Source organism: Helianthus annuus, chromosome 1, assembly GCF_002127325.2.
Source record: "Helianthus annuus cultivar XRQ/B chromosome 1, HanXRQr2.0-SUNRISE, whole genome shotgun sequence".
Classification (NCBI taxonomy): domain Eukaryota; kingdom Viridiplantae; phylum Streptophyta; class Magnoliopsida; order Asterales; family Asteraceae; genus Helianthus; species Helianthus annuus.
In genome coordinates this window covers 115,061,306-115,083,154 of record NC_035433.2, presented here as the reverse complement: position 1 = coordinate 115,083,154, position 21,849 = coordinate 115,061,306, and positions in this window count along the sequence as shown.

Genomic DNA, 21,849 nt, shown 5'->3' with positions numbered 1-21,849 from the left:
ACTGTCGAGCTCTGATACCAATTGTTAAGATCAGAGACTGTCATGATTGTGTTTGTTTGTATAATTTGAACAAATCAATAGATATGGATTGAGATTGTAATGCAACGGAAATGAAAGCAAACTTTGTAAACACAATCAAAGGAAAAAATAGTTTTGATAAACCAATGCTTCATATTGAGTCAAATGATTACAATACAAATCAAAAGATTACAAAGCATGCTTAAAAGCTAAACTCCCCCTTAGCCTGATACTCCATGGTTGATTGCCCAAGATGAAAGGATTAGACATGAGGAGAAGAACCCACTCAGTCAATCAAATGTAACAGTACAGAGTACTATTACATTTATAGGCAAACCAAACCACTGAAGCATCTCAGCTGACGTCACCATGAAAGTGACATCTAACAACCTAACAAACTCTATCCACTCATCTATAACTACTGACTATAAAGGCACTGATTACATTCTAATCACTGATGTATAAACACTGATTCTTCATTCCACTGATGTAGTCAACCACTGATGTTGAGCATCAGTGCTTTCTTCAAAGGGTGATCAGACCTTGAATGGGCAGTGCTTTAACTCTTCAGCAGTGCTTGGATTCCGTCAGTAGATTGAGCTTCAGTCTTTAATCTTCCTCAGTATTTTAGTAACAGTTGTCTTATTGATCAGTGCTTTGAAGTCTGTCAGATGCCAAATAACCACTGTCAAGGGGAAAGTTGTTGCAAACAACTGATTATGATGAATCCACTATTGTGAACCAGTTTTGGCTTTCATTATCTGTTCTTCAAAGTAGGTAAGTGTAAAATCCCCAAATCTTTAATGGGAAAAGAAGAAAAAAGATGAAAGAGTGGTGTTAAGATTGTGATAAACTTTTACCATACTTTTAGTTAACGTATAAGATGTTTATGGGCTCCGGGTAAGGAGTTAGAATGTTTACCTTCTGTAGTGTGAATGAGAGTTTTACACCTTTTGGCTGAGTTGAGGTTCTACTTTGGTTTCTACAGTGGCATTGGATTGTCCTTGAATTTCAATAGATAATTTTATATACATGTAGTTGCTAATAGTTAGGTGTATTAGCTGATCCAAATCATTATCATAATCAGCATCAACATGCTATATAACAATGATAATTTCGACCCATTAAATTATTAATGTTCCATTTTGGTATGATTATTTATATCATGAGGCCAAATGTAAGATATAAAGGAAAACAAGTCAAAAGTCACCCAAAATGTACTTTAACGTATAGACCTCCTAGAGAATTTAGAATATATAAGTTTCATAACTAATTACTTATTAAGAAATTCATAAATTTTGGACAAAAAGTGTATCAAATAAACCTAAACCAACAGGATCCCTACAAAAAAGACCTATTTGAACCAACATGATCAATTTGAGTTTGTATTTACTCTCAAATGTTTGCATGAAAGGAAAGCCGCAGTGGTTCGAGAAGTTGGTGCCTTTATTGCACTTTCTGGTATCTTTATATATGTGTTCAAGTTTAATATATATATATATATATATATATATTTTAAATTAAATTCATATTCATGGTGTCACTACTTTCAGGAGTCTATGGAACCATGGATGAAGTTTTAGAGATGGTCACAACGTGGAGTCCATAGAGTTAACCTTTGTTGTTGCCCGGAAAAAGGAGCTTCATTGGAGTCCACCAAGTGCTTTTTTGCCAATTTCAATTGCTCATGCAACTACAATAGATAGCCATATTACTGATGCTGAAAATGATGGTGTTGACCTGGAAATTCGTGTTACAGTTGCGTTCAACCTTTAAATTTCGTCTGCCTTGACGGCGGTATGTTATGTTTCTAATTTATATAAGTATTATGGTCTTTTTTCTTGTTTTTTGAATTTCGTATGATCTGAGTTATGTATAATTGATGATTGTGAATGATTTAAGCAGATGATATGATAGATGATATGATGATGGTGATTATTTTCAAATTAGGCTATGATTTAAAACTCAATGAATTCGGATCGTTAAAGTCGTATTGAGAATCCTTCAAAACCCATTGTAGAAAGACCGAAAATTGTTATGTCCATCCAAGGCAAAGATGGGCCGGAGTAGTTTCGAATTTACAAGGTTGGTTTTTTATGCTAAAAGATATACAATATACATTAATATTAGATTCATGCAACCCTATATTGATTGAAGTGGAACTTTGTAGGTTTTGTAGAAGTTTTTTTTATTTATATTTTACTTAGTAGAGGGGTAATTTTGTAATTTACTAATGTACAACAAATACGGTTGTGCAGGTGTAGCATGTAGGGCTGTAAACGAACTGAACGAACACGAAAAAGGCCATGTTCGTGTTCGTTAGTTAAGGAAATTAACATGTTCGCGAACTGTTCACGAACGCATAGCGAAAATAAGTTTATGTTCGTGTTTGCTCGTTAAGGAAATTCAGTTGTTCACGAACAGTTCGTGAACACTGGTCTCGTACACAAACGAACACAAGCAAATAAAAACGAATGCAAACGAACATTTAACTTGAAAATAAAAAATAAAAACATTGTTATCCTTAAACATTGGATATAACTAGATAAATAAAACCATCAAATGATAAATCAAAACACGAGAAGTCTACTACACCACCAAACGATGAATCAAGTTTAACTAACTTACACGTATTTATCCTCAAAAATATTTTAGAGTGTCCAAATTTTAGCTATCAAAGAAGCAAATAGGGTTTCAAGTTTTCAATATGTTTAGATAAATGGTTTGTTGTTTATTATAATCAAACGAACACGAACGAACCTAACCGACATATTACCGAACGTTCATGAACGTAGTCGAACGAACGAGACATGCGTTCGTGTTCATTCGCTAAGCTAATCGAACGAAATTTTTTTGTTCGTGTTCGTTCGTTAAGCTAATCGAATGAACATAAACGAACTTCCCGCCGAACAGTTCATGAACTGTTCGCTGAACTTTCGGTTCGTTTACAGCCCTAGTAGCGTGTGAACGGTAAAGAAAAGAGTTTATTAGAAATCATTCTGACCATAGATTTTCTGGCAAAAGAGGCATTCTTATTTTCTGTAAGACCTTTTCATGGATTTAATATTTTATTATAACATCTAATGCACTTAAATGTCGTTTTTTCCAAAACATGAATAAAACGACTTTTACATAGAGTTTAAACCTTCAAACGATATTTACAAAGTTTAAAACATCCCAAAAAGACAGTTATAAACGTTACACATAAGTTTAGTGACAACGGAAACTATTAAAGTAGTGGAAGCTTTGTTGGTTTGTGTGTTCGATCCTTTCTTATGCTTGTTCGATCCTTTCTTATGCTTGATCGTCATCCGACGTTATAAGCATTAAAATATGTCTATATAAGTCCCTAAGATTCAAACAACAAACAAACAAAGAAATTGCCAGTTCTGGGAGTCGTCGCGTGCCACGACCCCGTGAAGCCACCTCCGTCGCGTGACGCGAGGAGCTCAATTCGACAGATAGTTTTGTTTCAAAACCTGCATTTTTCCAGCAATCTTAATTTTTACGAAAATATCCATAACTTGCTCGTTATTGATCCGTTTTATGATCCGTTTCTTCCTACGTGACCGTAATTCAATCCTCTATGATACAGAGTAAAAAAATATGATATCCGGATTTACAAATTTCTTAAGTTTAAGCTATCGGCATTTTAACTATTTCCAAATTATTTGACCCGTTCAGATTTATTTCTAAACAATAAACTTGGTTTATAACCTTCAAACTTCTATGAAAATGACACACGTGAACATATCTATATTTACGGGGCGTTATACGTGATATTTATGACTTCTATGAAAATGACACACGTGAACATATCTATATTTACGGGGCGTTATACGTGACATTTATGCACCGTTATCTATATGTGTGTCTTTTATTCGACCCGTTCAACTAGTACAAGTGAAACGAATTTAACATGAATCCTTTATTTAGAATTCGCCATCTTTTAGTCATACTCAAACCTGAGTTTATGACTTATATTCTGCGTTACCCTTCCTCGGCTAATGACTATAATCAATGTTTCTTTAAAATCCGGCATCATTTCAAAGTCTTTAATCGTGCTACCTTCCCGGTTAGAATCAAGACATCAATTTGACCTGTTTAACTTTCTTAGCGACATCTATCGCTTTATCTTACCAAAGTTTCATTACTTTGGTTGTTTTGACTCGTTTGGTTTTGCTAGCGACATCCATCGCTTTATATCACCAAATATTCGTCATTCGAGTCACTTTGACCCGTTTGACTATTATAGTGAAATCCATCACTTTTATCTTCTAATGTATCGTTAACTATTAATTAAGCCATTCGGTTTGTATATATGGAATCCGCCGTTTTAATATCAACCGAACTTCATGACGATACCTTTATCGTTCAATATAAATGACCGTTAAATAATAACAAAACTTTACGAAGCATATAGCCAAATCCTTTAAAGCTTTCTGTTGGTGCACTTATGTCTGTACTTTGTCTGTATTTTGTCATGATACAAAATGATGTCTTTTGTTAGTCTGGGTTACGTCTTTTGTTGGTCTGTATATGTGTTTTGATGTAAGTTTGACCAAGTCAACCATCCTCCTGGTTTGACTTGGCCAAACAGTTAACACATAGATTGTAAGTTTGTTGTGTCGAAGGATGTCATCGAAGGATTGTTTATATCCTTCGATGAGCTCGAAAGATAACCTTCGATGGATGCAGTTGGACCTCGAAGGATATACCATCCTTTGAGGTATATGTGGATCCTTCGGTGGGTTTCTGGTCGATAGATGATCTTTCGACCAGACATTCTGATCCTTCGACCAGTGTATCTGTTATGGGTATATATACCCATGTAAGGGTTCACTTCACAGTAGAGACATTAGTGAGACATCCGATAGAGTTGTATGTGAGTGAACCAAGTCTTGTAGAGAGTATTTTCAGTTTGGTCAAGGGCTGTAACCGTGTCCACTGAAATACAAGAGAAAACTTTGATATCTCGTGTGTCTACCTTTCTCTTTGTAGCTTGTGTTCTCATATAAACTACCGGTTTGCATTCTAGCTTGGATTCCGCACTTGCTAGTGTGTTAAACATAACAAGGATAAGGTTTAACCTCGACCTCCGGGGGACCTACAAGTGGTATCAGAGCCGTGGCTCTTTTCCTTGTTAAAAACCGAGTTTATACAAGACTTTGGAGTGTTTGGACAAAACTCACTTGGTTTAGCACCCGTTTTTAGTGTTTTTCTTGGATTTCTTGACGTTAAAACGTGTTCTAAACTAACCGGGTGTGTTAAAGGAAGGTTTGGGTAACTTAAAATCTTGTTTTAAAAGGTTTGGTAATTTCCGGCAAAATTCCGGCTTACTCCGGTGACCGGTTTCTGGATAAGAACCTTCTATTTTAGACAATATTTTATTAGTCAAATCTGAGTTGGTGAAAAGGTAAGGTCTGAACATACCTTTCTGCCGAAAGTTGTCTACCAACCAATCACCTTTTTCACCAACCTGTCACCTTTTGTCAACTGTGTCAGTTCACATCGAAAGATATCCTTCGAAGTCGAAAGATCATCTTTCGATCAAAGGCGGTTCGACAGATATTGATCCTTCGAATATCCTTCGAAGTCTGTGATTTATCTTTCGAGCCAAGGAATCTTTCCGAAGGATATATTGTTCGAGCTACAGTTATTATTCGAAAGATAAGGATCCTTCGTCTTGGAGAATCTTTCGAAGTCATTGTTCGAAATTCAACAGTGATCTTTCGAACACTGTTGATCCTTCGAACAAGTATTATCTTTCGATTCTTGTCTGTTTAAGTTTAACAAGTTTGTGTTTTTCAGGTCTTTCGATCAAGGATCTTTCGGCTGTTTGTTATCATTCAAGTTTTTAACATAGTTTGTGAAAATTAATTTTTCAAATTTTAAATCAATTTTTACTTAATATATTCTTTTTTTTTTTTAAAAATGGGAACAAACGGTCAGTGGGATCCAACCGCGTGGACTACAACAACTTTGACTCCACAATCATCAGCTACGCAATCTGCGTCAAATTTCGACAAAACTGCATGGATGTGGGCTATTGCCCCACCTCAAGCTGCAATGATAACTGCAAATCAATGGGCATTGGTCACAAATCAAAGCAACAGCATTCAGGCAATGATGCAGAACGACAGTGAAACTGGTACAAGCACAAAACCGCCAAAGCTAAATCACATCAATGATTGGGGATGGTGGAAAGAAAGGCTGAGAACTTATGTTCAGGGGCAAGGTCAAGATCTATGGATGTGTTTCTTCACCGCATTTGACAATGATTTGGAAGTTGCAGGATCTAATCCAACAACTTACAGCACTATGTCGGATGATGATAAGAAGAAATATGAGTTAGAAAAGAAAGCATTCATGATTCTCACACAAGCTCTTCACAGAGACATTTACCACCAGTCTGTTTACTGCACGACCACTAAAAGCTTGTGGGATATGCTCACGTTACGATGTGAAGGAAATGCTCAATCTAGAAAGATCAAGCAAGAATTACTGAAGAAAGAATTTGAAGGATTCACGTGTATGGAGAATGAGACTTTGGCAGAGTTATCTACAAGGTTCCATCACTTGTTGAGCGAGATGTTTGCTTTTAAAGTCACTGCCACTCCACAAGAAATGGTGCAGAGATTCGCTGATAGCTTACCAGCAAAGTGGAGCAGTTTTCTTGAAATTCTCAAAGAAAATGGTGTTCTAGACACAATCACCGTTTATGAGCTAATTCAAAAATTGGAGAACAAGGATGTAGAAGAAAAGCTTAAGGCAAAAAGAACACTAACTCCTCAAAATCCAGAGATGTACTTTGGGATTGCAGGAGGTATCAGTGGAGAAAAACCAGCCTCTCAACACGCGAAGCTTCAAACAGCTTTCATCTCAAACACCGGACCTTCCACAACAAATCAGTTTGATCCTTCAGCATATACGAAAATGTATTCAAGACCAGATTCTTCTTCTCAACAACAGTATGTGCAACCGACAGCTCAGCAATTCACACCACCGCCTTTCTTAGACCCAAGCAGAGCTCAACAGCAACAACCGCAACAGCAAGGGTCTTATGGAAGCTCTTCAAACTTTCAAGCCACTTCCAATCCAAACACAGTCAGATTAGACACTTCCAACTTTTCAAAAGTCACTGTCGAAATAGCCAAGGAGCATATGGAGATGTTGAATACCTTGGTTAGTGCCTATTGTGGATTGGTCGCAGGTCAGATTGGGAATATCAATCTAACAAATGAAGATTATCAGCAAGTGGATAAAGAAGAGTTTGAAATGATGGATATCAAATGGGCTCTTGCTAGTGCAATTCGAAGAGCAAAGGAGTTTATGGAAAGGACGGGGAGAACCAACTTGGAAAGCAACAACAACACCAAGTATGGTTTTGATAAGAATGCTGTCACTTGCTTTAATTGTGGTGAAAAGGGTCACTTCAAGCGGGAGTGTCAAAAGCCACCTAAGCAAGGAAATCAGAATCCCTTCAGGAATCAAGGACAGCCACAACAGCAACAGAACAACAATTCTGTCAGATCAATAGTTCCTGTTGGAGGAAATGCATCTGGATCCACAAACACTAATCCCCACAGAGGATTGGTTGTTCAAGCTGATGAAATCTGCAACTGGAATCTTCAGCTTGGAGAAGGAGGAAATGGTGGAACAGCATGTTATGCTAAAGTGATTGAGAAGGTAGTAGAACCCGTGTCTGCTGGTGAATCTTCAGAAGATGAAGATAGTTCGGGTTATAGTGGGAGCATGAATGGGGAATCACTTGATGCTGGTGATTTGTCAAGTGATGCTTTGGATTTGGAAGTTGATGATCTTTTGGCTGAAGCTGAAGCATTATGCAAGAGGAGATCTATTCTCTGCCAGAAATCTGCTGGAACTTCCGAGAAGCTTGCTAAGTTTTTCTCTGAAGATGGATCTTTTTCTTTTCATATAGCCTTTATGGCTCACGTAGAAGGTCAGACTTCTCAGGTATGTGATACTAATTCTGACTCTATTTCTGTTCCTATTGAATGTGCTAAGTGTTTAGAATATGCTGAAAAGGAAAGTCAGTTTGAAATCACACACAAACACAATCAAGAATTGATTGTAGATCTTTCTAAAGCAACCGAAGCTAACTTGTTTTTAACCAGAAATGAAAAGGAATTTAAAGCAACAATTGCGTCATTAAGACATGATGTTTCAGAATTACAAAAGGCTGTTTTGCGAAAACAACATGCTAACAATAATCTTATTGACACAATTGAAAAGCAAATGGTAGAGTTAGCAACAGCTCGATGTGAATGTGAGACAATTAAGCAGAAACTGGAAAGCTATTCCAATTCCCGCTATGTATTGGATCACATCATTGACGTTCAAAAGAAAAAGGGGGATACAAAATGTATTGGATTCAACTCATGTCCTCCCCCAATGAATCACAATTACTCCAAATTGCCTGATGACGAGGATATGCCCCGTTTTGAACCTACTATGCCACTCGGTCTAGATGACTTTGCAGCAGGCCTCGGGTTCACAACTGGTACATCATCCTCGAGTCAATCAGAATCTGAGAATGTGACAGATTCATCGTGTGTTAAGGAACAGAGTCCTCCCATTGTTGAGGATGCTGATTCTTCGGACGATGAATCTGAAGAAATTGTGAAACAACAGTCTAACTCGGTTACAACAGATATTCCTATCGAGAATCACATTCTGTGTGATCCACCAGTGAAACCGAGTAAGACTGAAATGTCAAAAGCAATGGAATCCCTTGTAGTTAGCTCTAAAGGGAATAACTTGTTGTATACGCTCAAAGGAGATAGCAAAATCTACTCTAACAAAGATTTTCCAATTAAAAATGTAAATCAAGATTTAATTGAGCAAATTTTTGAAGGATGCACTGATAAGTTTTTGGGGAACAAAAGTGGCAAAGTTACAGTTACTCAATGTGATCCAATTCCGTGTGAACAAATTAGAAAACAATACGGAAACCAAAAACTACCAATTGAGCGAAAACAACAAGTCAACTCCGGAAAGGGTAAGGTACAGGGAAAGAAGGCTCAGAACAAGAATGTTCAAGCACCTAAAGTTCAGCAGCCTAAGACTGAACAACCAAAGGTTCAACAACCTAAAGTTGAACAGTCTAAGGCTACTCAACCTAAGGCTGCACAACCTAAAATTCAACAATCAAGGGTTGAGCAACCTAAGGTTCAACAACAAAAGGTGCAAACCAAAAGAGCTCCTGTTAAGAAACAAGAACCAAAAATGAACTTTGTTGGATCCACTGGTTCAGACAAACTTGAAACATTTCAGGATAAATCTAACGTTAATTTTGTAAAACAAGTTAGAATTTTAAAACGAAATGATCAAAATAATTACACCCAACACACCAACGGATGTGATTTAGGTCCTAGTACGTCTAGATCACAAAGTTCATTGTCTGGTTCTTCGTCTGGTCATCAACATGTTTCTCCGAGGTTTGTAGAGCGGAGAACATGTTTTGAATGTGGCACAGTTGGGCATATTGTAAGATATTGCCCATACCTGCAAAAGCTGAAGTCAAAAACGAATGCTCCCCAAGAAATCAATTACCAAAAACGACCAGTTTCCCCGAAACAGGACCCACGTGTCTTGAAAGAAAGGGAAAAGAAGCTAAAGCAAAAGAATCAAAAGGTAATTGAAAAGGCCTTAAAATCAGAGGTCAAAGAAGAAAAACCTGTACAAGCAAAACCTGAAACTGTAAAACCAGTAAATGCTAAAACAATAAATTCAAATACTGGTAAACGACAAACAGCTTGGAAGCAAAAGCAGGTAATTCAATCAGGGGGAGCACCACAGGTTCTTTTTCCTAATCATCAAGTGATTGAGATCACTTTCCTTGATGATCAAGGACGACCCAAGTCCACAAAGGCTTGGGTCCCCCTCTCAAACTGATAAGTTAGTTGCATGTGCAGGCGGCTCCAGGAGGAACTATTAATAGTCATTGGATTGTTGATAGTGGGGCTTCCAGGCACATGACGGGCGACTATCGTCTTCTTTTCGATGTGCGAAGTATAAGAGGAGGATATGTTGCGTTTGTTGGAGACAAAGGAGGGTATATCACCGACGAGGGAATGATCTCAAATGGAATTGTGAGTTTCGACAAAATCAATTATGTGCAACAGTTGGATCACAATCTCCTGAGTGTTTCTCAGATCTGCGACAAGAAGTTCACCGTGCATTTTGATGATGCCGGTTTTTATGTGCTGAAACCAGGATTCAAGATTCCCGCAGAATGGATTCTCTTATCAGCACCAAGAGTTAATGATTTGTATGCCCTTGATATGAGCCAAGCAATAACTCAGTCCAAACAAGTTACTTGCTTTATTTCAAAAGCCACTGAAAAGGAGACGATCTCTTGGCACAGACGGATGGGTCATATTCACCTCAGAAAAATGAATCACCTTGTCAAAAATAATCTGGTGAGAGGTGTCAATGTGAAGAATTTTCAACTTCAAGATGTCTGTGTGCCGTGTCAGAAAGGGAAGCAGATCAAGAAATCACATCCATTGAAAAAGGCTAACACTGTAAACATGCCACTCGAACGTCTGCATATGGACCTTTTCGGCCCAGTCAAACACAAGAGTGTGCACGGGGAGGTTTTCTGCTTGGTAGTTACTGATGACTATTCAAGATTTTCATGGGTTGACTTCATGGTTCACAAGAGTGAGACTCCAGAAATTCTAAAGAATTTGATCACCTTGTTGGAAAATCTTTATAATCTAAAGGTGAGGCGAATTCGAAGCGACAACGGAACCGAGTTCAAAAACAGGGTTATGGATGAATTTTGCACTGCAAAAGGAATCCTTCATGAATACAGCTCTCGGTACACACCACAACAAAACGGAGTCGCTGAAAGAAAGAACAGAACCTTAATTGAGACTGCAAGAACCATGTTGGTTGAGTCTCAGCTTCCAGTTCGATTCTGGACTGAAGCTGTTGTCTCGGCTTGCTACACGTTAAACAGGGTTCTCACAGTGAAAAGACATGGCAAAACGTGCTTCGAACTCCTACACAAGAAGACTCCTGACTTGGAATATCTAGAACCTTTTGGTGCACCATGTACCATGATTGAGCCTGACGGGAAGTTTGGTGCCAAAGCTATTGAAGGTTACTTCCTTGGGTATGCTACTCCTAATCTGCGAGTATGGAACCTGACAACCAAGAAGATTGAAGAATGGGGTGAAGTAAGAGTTCAAAGATATTCTAATCCACCGAAGCCTTCTAGAGATCCATGGATGTTCGATTATGATGGTCTTTTCGACTCATTCAATCTGCCGACATTTGATGATGACAATGCAATTGCTCAAATGTTGTCTGAAAGCGAGAATGAGACTGGCTCTCAGTTAGCTCGCCCAATCATTGTTGACTCACAAGCATCTTCTTCTCTCAACAATCTCGTTTCAAATGAGGTGTTTAATGATGCTGTCGATTACAATTTGTCATCGGAAGATGAGGAGTATGTTAATGCAAATGATGGTGAAGCACCGCGTCCGGTTCAAGGTACTTCAGAAGCAACGGATCCAGTGTCTGCGCCAATTATCCAAGAAGAAAATGCATCATCTTCTACAACTCAACAGCTTCAGAATGATATCGGGAATTTAAATATCAATAACTTGAGGTCAAATGTTGAAATTCCTCCAATTTCTGAAACCCTCATTCATAACATTCATCCTCAGCAGAATATTATAGGTGATGTTCTCAGTGGTGTAAGGACAAGGAATCAAATCAGAAATAACGAAAATGCTGGCTTGTATGCTGAGATACGAGAATCGGGACAACAAAATGATTGGTCTTTCGCCTGCTATGTTAGCCAAGAAGAGCCTAGATCTTGGAAGGAGGCATTGAAAGATGATTCCTGGGTGGAAGCCATGCAAGAAGAACTTCAGCAGTTCGAGAAGTTGGGCGTATGGAAATTGGTTGATAGGCCCGACAACTACAAGAAGATCGGAACTCGTTGGGTGTTTAAGTGCAAGAAGGACGATCGTGGGGTTGTTGTCCGAAACAAAGCAAGGTTAGTTGTTCAAGGCTTCAGTCAGATAGAAGGTATTGACTACAATGAAGTGTATGCACCTGTTGCATGTCTGGAGGCTATTAGAATCTTTCTAGCCTACGCATCCTTCAAGAAATTCAAGGTGTACCAGATGGATGTTAAAAGTGCTTTTCTTCACGGAGTAGTCGAAGAGGAAGTATATGTCGAGCAACCACCGGGGTTTGAAGATCCATTACATCCTGACAGAGTTTTACTGCTTAACAAGGCGTTATATGGTCTTCATCAAGCGCCTCGAGCCTGGTATGAGACACTGTCTACCTATCTGCTGAACAACGGGTTTAGACGGGGTTTGATCGATTGTACTCTCTTCATCAAAGAAAAAGGTGAAGATCTTATGTTGGTACAAGTGTACGTCGATGACATTATCTTTGGTTCTACCGATGATAAGTTATGCAAGGAATTTGAAAAGGTGATGCAAGATCGATTCGAGATGAGTGCGATGGGTGAAATGACGTTCTTCTTGGGTTTGCAAGTTAATCCGTCCGAATCTAGAATTTTTATCCATCAAACCAAGTACGTCGGAGACATCTTGAGCCGGTTCCAGATGTCCGATTCGAAGCCAATTTCTACTCCTCTTCCGCAGAATCACGGGATTACTCCGGATGAAAAAGGGGATGCTGTAGACTCTTCACTTTATCGTGCTATGATTGGATCTTTAATGTATCTCACCGCATCAAGACCCGACATTATGTATCCAACGTGCCTTCTCGCCAGATACCAAGCAAATCCGATGGTCTCTCACTATGCTGCTGTCAAAAGGATTTTTCGTTATCTGAAGGGTTGCCCTGACACCGGGTTATGGTACCCTAAGGATGATAACTTCGATCTCAAGGCTTACAGTGATTCTGATTTCGGCGGCTGCAAGAAAGATGGCAAATCAACTACAGCAGGATGTCAGTTCTTAGGCAATCGCCTAGTCACTTGGCAGTGCAAGAAGCAGACATGTGTGGCTACATCTACATGTGAAGCGGAATACATTGCTGCGTCTAGTTGCTGCTCCCAGGTTCTATGGATTCAACAACAGATGCGGGACTACGGTTTTGAATTCCTAACTACTCCTATTTATGTTGATAATTCTGCTGCATTACAGATCACTAGAAATCCTGTACAGCACTAAAAAACGAAGCACATCGATATTAAATATCACTTCATACGTGATTGCTTTGAAAAGAGACTTATCGATGTGGTTCACATTCATACCGATCACCAACGTGCCGACCTTTTTACCAAAGCATTTGATAAATCAAGATTCGATTATTTACTTTTGGTAAACGGCATAAAGGTGAAGCAAGAGTAAACCAACATCGGAAAATCATTGTTGTAAATATTTTTTTAAAACCAAAAATCCAAAAATATGTTTTTACTTTATTTTATTTTTGCATTTAAGGGGGAGAAAATTCAGAAAAACAAAAATGAGTTTCTTGGTAATATAAGGGAAAATGATATTACATCAGAGGTCGGTCGAAACATGTTTCTAGAAATCAAAAGAAAATGATAAGTAGCTCTACTAATGATGTACCGGTAGACTCACGATCATTTTAAAGTATGCAGGAGATATAAACATAACGAACTGAAAACCGCGTGGGAACCGCTCATTGGCATATGGTCTTGGTACCGAAATTTCGTTTGATAGATTGCCGAGGTTCTGAGATATTCGGGGTTTATGCTGTTTATCATCTGGGTATCATGGTTGTTTCTATAAAAGACAAAGTCTAGTTCTTCCATGATACCATACATACGTGTACATATCTCATACTGCATTCGACCTCAATAAGTGATAAACAATCACATGTCCATACAAAATAAGTGATAAAATATCACATTTATCTGGGAGTCAAGTTCGTCTCTCTGCTGTACGGAAGTACTGACCTGTTCACGGACTTGCTCCTGTGCCCTCATGCATCGAAAATCAAGTTCCTCATCAATAAGTGATTCTATCACATAGGGCTTGTTTTCAACTCAAATAAGTGACTTGTTCACATGTTATATACGTTAAAAACGGATGATAAATGGTATACTCCCCAGTAAGATGAACTCTCGTGCATACCTTGATACGAGAATGTGTCGTGAGTGGATGAACACCGGTCGGTAAGTATAAATCATACCTTAAATGTATCTCATTGTATTATGATTACACTTGATCGCTGAGTTTAAGTGGATAACAATATCGGTAATTGTGGTAGAATACTTATCCGCGTCTGTAAAAGAATTTTAAAAGGAAATGTGTTTTGACAAAAGACCGCAAGCTGATATGATTCTCTTCGCCAGAAACTCGCAAAAATATTGTTGTGTTTGTACATATTTATTTACTGCTTAGTTTTATTGTCTTATTTTAAACAGTTTTGTCGTTTGGTGCATATCAGGACGACATTAGCGGTGATGTCGTTTGATAACATTCAAAGGATATTAAAATTGTTGTCTTTTAACTTTATAAAAGCCAAAAAGATTTTATTTCTTCTTTATTTTCGATCGTACGATGTTGGATCTCGAGTCTTCGTTACCTGAAACCTGACTGAAAACCGAATTGACTAAATCTTCATAAACGGTCGAAATTTGCAAGTTTTGAAAGTTAGAAACTAAAACTGACAAATTTACTAAACTTTCAAACTGTCGGACGGTGTTTGATTGTGACATGGTCATTCGTGTGTCATTTGTTTATATAAACTATATTCCATATTCCAAGCAGTTGTTCTCATTACGCGTTTAGATTTCTTGCATGTGCAGATTCTAAAGGCAAGGAGAACATGGTCGATGACAAGCTTCGGAATGAAGACACGACGTGAAGGCCCTTAAAAGATGAAAATGATCGAGTTGCCGCTGACCATCATCAACACTACAAGGATCTCAAACTATAAGGATCAAGTTTTTCACGAGCATAACTCAAGGGGGAGCTTATGTTAAGGGGGAGTTTGTCAACACACTTCCTACATGAAACGGGGAGTTTGTTGATACACTTTCTGCTTTCAAGACGTGAAGACCTTGAAGATCCTCCGACATTGAAGACTTGAAAGGACGTCAGAGACTTGAAGACACGAAAATCGAGACAAAGCTACAGCCAAGGGGGAGTTTGTTGGTGCACTTATGTCTGTACTTTGTCTGTATTTTGTCATGATACAAAACGATGTCTTTTGTTAGTCTGGGTTACGTCTTTTGTTGGTCTGTATATGTGTTTTGATGTAAGTTTGACCAAGTCAACCATCCTCCTGGTTTGACTTGGCCAAACAGTTAACACATAGATTGTAAGGTTGTTGTGTCGAAGGATGTCATCGAAGGATTGTTTATATCCTTCGATGAGCTCGAAAGATAACCTTCGATGGATGCAGTTGGACCTCGAAGGATATACCATCCTTCGAGGTATATGTGGATCCTTCGGTGGGTTTCTGGTCGATAGATGATCTTTCGACCAGACATTCTGATCCTTCGACCAGTGTATCTGTTATGGGTATATATACCCATGTAAGGGTTCACTTCACAGTAGAGACATTAGTGAGACATCCGATAGAGTTGTATGTGAGTGAACCAAGTCTTGTAGAGAGTATTTTTAGTTTGGTCAAGGGCTGTAACCGTGTCCACTGAAATACAAGAGAAAACTTTGATATCTCGTGTGTCTACCTTTCTCTTTTTAGCTTGTGTTCTCATATAAACTACCGGTTTGCATTCTAGCTTGGATTCCGCACTTGCTAGTGTGTTAAACATAACAAGGATAAGGTTTAACCTCGACCTCCGGGGGACCTACACTTTCCATTTAAACGCTTATCCATTCCGCCTTAATTACTTGATGATCCACCCAAATTGCCTATAGAATTTGATTCGAACATATCGCTTAGAACTCATATTTCAATATTCGACACACAATGCTTCTAGCTAATCAATTAAGCGATTCTTTCATATTTTTCACTTAATTCAAGTTCATTTAAGCATTTTGTCGAACATCTTGTGGGCGAAATTAGTATATAATACTAACAAGTTCATGATAAATATTTTAACCATGTTAATTCATCATATTCTAAATTTGATGTCTCATATACACAAAGAACATCTAGAATTGTGTAATAACCATCAATTAACATCAATTTATCACTATCATCCAAGTGTTCATCCTTTTACTCAAAAACCCATATACTACACATATGATAATTCATAAATTCAATAGGTTATGACACAAAATCACTAAATTCTTATCTAGGACTTGTTCCTAGACTTGTAATCACATCAATTATGCCATAACATCAGACTTTCATTCTAGAATTTAAATTATGAAAATTCATAACCATTCAAATCACCATCAAAGATCAGAATTAGGCATATCTTATGATTCCCTATGTATAGTAATCACTTAATTGACTTGGAATTGATCTTTAATCAACTTCCTTCTTTGATTTTTGAGAGAATTTGATGATTAGGGTTTAAGAAAAGGGTTTCTTTGTTTCTTCCTGTGTTTGGTCGACTAGAGGATTACACACACCAAGTGTGTGTTTTATACGTATCTTGTTTTAATAAAAGATCTTTCAATAATGTCGATTTTAGTCCCTCTAGTTCCCAAGATATGTAAAGTAGTTAAAATCCCTTAATTCCCATCTTTTAATAACGTAAATTTAACTAGGTTAATTATTCCTAGTTTTAATTTCTCTATTTTATTATCAATATTAGTAGTTATACATGTATACACGCATATATAATTTAATATTTTAGGGGTGTTACAAGTCTACCCCCCTTAAAGAGGATTTCGTCCTCGAAATCGTAATACGTACCGAATGGTGTCCCAAGTGGTGTCCGATCCCTTCCGATGTTCCCATCTGACTTTTACTTGATTGATTTCTTTATTCCTTAATCCTTTAACCTTCTGATCAAGGACTGCAATAGGTTTTACGACATAGTTTAGTTTATCGTCAACTTTAGTGTCGTCGTAGCTTATATAAGCCGTTTCATCAGCTAAGCACTTTTGAAGATGTGAAACGTGAAAAGTGCTATGCATACTGCTCAATTCTTCTGGCAGTTCGAGTCGGTAAGCTACTTTACCCACATGTTCAATGATTTTGAATGGCCCAATAATCCGCGGGCTCAATTTCCCCCTCTTTCGGAATCGGATGACCCCTTTCCATGGAGATACCTTGAGCATAACCATCTTACCAACCTGAAACTCGATTGGTCTTCGTCTTTTATCAGCGTAAGGCTTCTGTCGGTCTTGAGCGGCTTTCAAATGAGCCCGGACCATTTCAATTTTCTCATTAGTGATCCTGACTACATCTTTGTGGGCTAATTCTCGCGGACCCACTTCACCCCAACACATCGGGGTTCGACATTTTCTGTCGTAAAGCATTTCATATGGAGCCATTCCAATGCTAGAATGATACTGTTGTTATAAGAAAATTCAACTAGTGGTAGATAGATATCCCAACTACTGCCAAAATCAATAATACATGCTCGTAGCATGTCTTCAAGCATTTGAATAGTTCTTTCGCTTTGCCCGTCTGTCTGCGGATGATATGCGGTACTAATAAACAACTTAGTACGCATCTGCTCTTGAAAATCACGCCAAAAGTTGGAAGTAAACCGGGTATCTCTATCAGATACGATGGACACTGGTACTCCTTGGCGAGATATGATTTCATTCGTCTATACTTCTGACATTTTCTCAGACGTATATGTCTCGCGAATCGAAATAAAGTGGGCACTCTTTGTCAATCTATCAACTACTACCCAAATGGCATCAAATCCACGTGTGGTTCTTGGTAGTTTCGTTAATAGATCCATAGTGATATGCTCCCACTTCCACACCGGAATGTCTAACGGTTGTAGTTTACCTTAAGGCTTCTGGTGTTCTGCTTTTACTTGTAAACAAGTCAAGCTTTTTTTGACATACTTAATTATGTCTCGCTTCATTCTGGGCCACCAATAGTTTTGTTTCAAATCTTGGTACATCAAGAAGAAGTGTTTTAACACTACATGTGTTTGGAACCCATCTTCGACTGAAACGGGTTTTCAATCCATTATTACTATTCTCCAAGTCTTTGAGCTAGCCCACAATTATTTCATTTTTCAAATTCTCTTCTTTTGCAACTTCAATTTGTGCCTCTCCGATTCGTTCGAGTAAGCCTGATGTTACTACTAGTTGCATCGACTGCACCCGAATGGGTGAATATTCTTCTTTTCGGCTTAATGCATCTGCCACTATGTTAGCTCTTCCGGGATGATAGTGGATTTCACAGTCGTAATCCTTCACCGTCTCTAGCCAACGTCTTTGTCTCATATTCAACTCCTTTTGATCAAAGAAGTACTTGAGACTTTTATGGTCAGTGAAAATAGTGCATTTCACACCATACAGATAATGCCTCCATATCTTTAAAGAAAAAACTACTGCTGCCAATTTAAGATCATGTGTCAGATACTTCTTTTCGTGGACCTTCAATTGTCTTGAAGCATACGCAATCACTTTTCCTTTTTGCATAAGTACACACCCGAGACTAAGCTGAGATGCGTCAGAGTATACAACCATGTCGTCAGTTCCGTCTGGTAGCGTTAATACCGGTGCACTATTCAACTTTTCTTTGAGTATTCGAAAGGTATCTTCTTGTGCACTTCCCCATACAAACTTCTCATCCTTGTGGGTTAACTTAGTTAATGGCCTTGCGATTTTGGAGAAGTCTTGTATAAATCTCCGGTAGTAACCCACAAGACCTAGGAAACTCCTAATCTCCGATGGATTCTTCAGAGGTTTCCAATTAGACACAGCTTCTATTTTGGACGAGTCCACCGATACCCCGTCGGCACTTATAACATGCCCCAGAAATTGCACCTTACTCGTATCCAGAAGGCACATTTCGAAAATTTCACGTAAAGTCTTTCACGCTTAAGCATTTCTAGTACTTCACGCAAATGGCGTGCGTGATCCGTTTCATTCTTCGAATACACGAGAATATCGTCGATGAATACTATCACCGACTTATCTAGCATTGGTTTTCAAACGCCGTTCATGAGGTCCATAAAAGCCGCAAGTGCATTCGTTAATCCGAAAGACATTTCTAAGAATTTGTAATGTCCATAACGCATTCGGAACGCCGTTTTCGGTATGTCATCTTCTTTCACCTTCAACTGGTGATAACCCGAACTTAAGTCTATTTTTGAAAACCAACTTGTGCCTTGCAACTGATCGAACAAGTTATCGATCCTCGGAAGCGGGTATTGATTCTTTACCGTAAGTTTATTTAACTCCCGGTAATCAATACACATTCGCATACTTCCGTTCTTCTTTGTTACGAATAATACCGGCGCTCCCCATGGAGAAATGCTTGGCCGAATAAATCCTTTGTCAAGTAGATCTTGCAATTGTGACAACAATTCTTGTAGTTCTGATGGTGCTAATCGATACGGTGCTTTGGCTACCGGTTTTGCACCCGGAACTAATTCGATGCCAAATTTCACCTCACGCTCGGGTGGTATCCCCGGTAGATCTTCCGGGAAAACATCTTCAAACTCCCGTACGACTGGTACGTCTTTAATTTCTTGAGACTCTTTAGTCGAGTCATGTATGTAAGCCATATACGCCTTACATCCATGTTGAACAAGCTTATAAGCTTCAATAAACAAACATACTACAGGATTATAACTTTTCTCCCCATAGATCGTAACATGTTTCCGGCTCGAAGATGTTAGTTATATCTCCTTACGGTAGCATATCACCTTTGCGTGATATCGAGCTCACCAATCCATCCCGATTACCACTTGAAATTCTCCCATTGACATGAGAATTAGATCGACAAAGTATTCTTCATCGTCAATGCTCAATTTGCAGTTCCAGCACATATCACAAACAATAAAACTTTTATTATTACCTATTTCTACTTCTAGAGGCATAGGTAATTTCGTTAACGTGAATGTAGGGTGTTGAATAAATCGATGTGAAACAAAAGATCTATTTGCACCCGTATCAAATAAAATTCATGCTGGAATTGAATTTACAAGAAATATATCTGAAACCACATGAGGTTAAACTTTAACCTCTGCGGCTGTCACGTGGAAAGACCTTGTCCTTGACTTCTGGGCATCAGACTTTGTGTCAGTTGTTTCTTTGTTTCCAACTAATTGCGGGCATTCAGACTTCTTATGTCCCGGTTTATAACATTTATTACACACCGACAACTTTCCCGGGCAATTAGCAACCACGTGTTCCACTTTTCCGCAAGTAGGACATGGTTTATTTTTAAAGTAGCATTCGCCCTTATGAGTTTTCCACATATTTTGCATTGAGGTACCCCGCTTTTGATAATTCCTTTCTTCGGAACTTCATTATGCTTTTGTTTCTTCGTGGGGTTTGGATTCACATCCAACACTCTCCTTTCACCTCTTTCTATCTGTTTCTTCAGTTCAATCTCTCTTTCACGTGCGGCATTTACGATCTCCGTAAGATGTCCGTATTTCGAAGGAGCCATAAACTCCCTATACTCCGCACTTAACATATTGTAGTAATAATAAATCTTCTTTTCTTTACTTTGAACCAGCTCATCACAAAACCTGAGCTTGTCAAGAAACACTCCCGTGATCTTTTCTATCGACTCACCCCTCTGCCTCAGCTGAATAAACTTTTCTTTAATCTTGTTGTAACACCCCGAAAATATAGATTTAATATTATAAACTAAATGCCGGTTACGGTCAAGATAGAATAACTACGAATAAATAACCTAGTTAGTTAGTGCCTTGACATAATAGAGCAAACATGGTTAAAATACCCTTTATAAAAATTGGGTAAAGTTAAGGGACTAAACATGGACAAAGGAATTAAAGTTTAAATTAAAATAATTACTAAACACAAAACACACACAAATACGTGTGTGTGTTCTGCGATTCCAACCAGAGCCAGGGGAGCTCTCATGCTCAAAATCCTAATGTGCAAGAATTGATCAAATCAAGAGGCCAAATCAAACCCAAATCGAAACCCAAGCACAAATTAGTGATCACCTCAGTAAAGTGATCACAAGGTATGTCAAATTTCACACTTTGATTCCATCTCAAACTCTAGATGAACACATGAGATTTGATATTATAGCTTGCATGATAGTTGCGTGGATGAAACAGTAAAGAAATCATGTCTAGGAGTAAACCCTAGCCATTAGTTTGGTTAATTTATGCCTAAACCATGAAATTCATAATCATCCATTATGTGTGTGTAATGGGTTTAGTAGAAACATGATGAACACTAGAATCACGATTGTCAAACTAGTGTTATTTAAGCTCAATGAAATAAATCCAGAATATGAATGTGAAATTTGATATATGAACATTGTGTCGATGTTAAAATTTGGCCAAATAACTAATCATGAGACTTGGTTGTTGGTTAGTAAAATAATGCCCTTTAGGTGTTTGTAGAAATGCCTAAAAGAGGGCTAAATATTGAAACTCTGAACAAAAACGCATATTAAAATGATGAGATGAATTATGCGTTAAAACTTATAAAAAGGGTTCTAAAACAATTGTGAATTGAACTCTTTAGGCACGGAATCCGGATTGTCAAGTGGACAAGCCGGTGGAGATACGCGTTTGAAAGGGGTGCTTTAAAGGTACGTAACTATTATTTCGTTACATTATGTTTGATTATGTAATTTCGTTAGTAGACTTTAAATTGGTATAATATATGAAATTGGTATTTAGTTGAAGTGACGAAGATCACTAGATAAATAAACAGGTCAAATATTGGTTAGAATAAGTTTGGTGTGTTGTGAAATGGTGGTTTCCATTAGACAACCAAACGGGTCGAACAA